Raw genomic sequence first — 1,753 nt, 5'->3', positions numbered from 1 at the left:
CATCAATTACTGATTTGGGTTTGTGTACCATACTCATTATGAAAATTTAACTTTTATATATAAAAATAAATTTTCATAGGCTAAATTATTATGTAAATATTAAAATGCATAGGCTAAACTACTATGTGAACGTAAATTTTCATTGTTTATGCTTGTTCAGTTTTACAAACTACTATGAACTACTATGTAAAAAGTCACAAACTTAAAAAGACATACCCCCATTTGTATTTTTGGCAGTAGCTGACAAGACACACCCTTTGTATTTTGTTTTCACGAAAGTTCCATCCAAACAAAGCATAGGATGACAAAAGTTAAAGCCGTGAATACAACCACCAAATGCAACAAATAATCTCTTGAACTTTCCTGTTGTTGATTCCTTTTCCAAAACAACATGACTCCCTAGATTGGTTTCTTTCAGCTTTCCAACATACCAATGTAACTGATGATAAGATAAAACATGGTCCCCATGTATCTCCTTCAATGCAAGATCTATGCCGGTATGCACAAAGTAATAATTCAAGTTCACACCATATACCCTTAGAAAATGGTAAGTGATTTCACCTGGCTTAATCAAAGGCTTGTCTCTCACTATATCTAAAACAATACTCTTTACAAGTTTACTATTCACTGGGGGATTGCTTCCATTGTCTTTATTTCAAAGAACTTCAGCATCTTATACTTTTTGGATGCGTGAACTCTCCATAGACACCCGGTTTCAGTCTTCAAATAACACTCAACCGTGACTTTATCAGGATCATTCTTTTTAATAAGAACTCTGTAATTATTAACAAGACAATGGCGTAAAAGCTCAACATAAAAATTGGCAGTACCACCAGGAAATCTCTGTCCCACACCAGTCAAAATAGGCAAAGAATCGACATTAACATATTTTTCATCATATGTAGCAGAAGACATAGAAGAACTAGAAATACAAAAAGAAGCCTGAAGAGAGACTTTGGAACTATAACTAGCGTCACACAAAGCAAAAAATCCTCTTGATGATGTTGTTATAAAAAATGTATCAAAACTTTTAACCAAATTGAAGCAAACAAGGGATTGAAGCTTCGAGTCAGTATCTATCACAATACGCTTTGAATCCCTTACAAAAGACAGTTCTATAGACAATGGAGTAAGGTCTGGCCACTTTTTAGAAATCGTACGCTTCAAATTAGAAATCATACCGTTAGTCCCGACACGGACACTCATAATTTGCGTCTCGTACATAATAGCAAAAAGAGCAGTCCCATCCATGTCTGCATTTGCAAAAAACAATAAAATCAATTTGATGAACATATGTAAATGTATTTTTACATAGCCAATATCACCAATGAAACAATATTTCCAGCAATTTAACTTTTAAATTTTCATGGTCAAAATAAAAATCGCAAAAAAGATGGAAAAGGGGTGAATCTCTTTAGCGCCTAACCTTCTTTCGTCAATTGAGAAACAAAAGAGGTCAAATCATGTTATCTAAGCAGATGAATCGGTGTTTTTCTTAATTGAGAAACAAAGGAGGTCAAATCGTGTTATCCAAGCAGATGAATCGGTGTTCTTCTTGGTTGAAATTACGATGAATATGTAAAAAGGGTAAAACGGGTAATGTAAATGTTGGTGTTTTATGCCTACGACCTGATGTTGAGGTTGAAGGGGAATGGTTGTACTCTTCTTGGGATAAGAGTTGCCTACGTATCAAGTTTCTTGGGGTAAACTTGAATCAAGCCTTACGTAGTTCATCTCTCTCTATTTATAGATG

The sequence above is a fragment of the Coptis chinensis genome, chromosome 5 (genome assembly GCF_015680905.1).
Source record: "Coptis chinensis isolate HL-2020 chromosome 5, ASM1568090v1, whole genome shotgun sequence".
NCBI lineage: Eukaryota > Viridiplantae > Streptophyta > Magnoliopsida > Ranunculales > Ranunculaceae > Coptis > Coptis chinensis.
The sequence above is the reverse complement of the archived record's forward strand: the minus strand, read 5'-3'. Positions refer to the sequence as shown.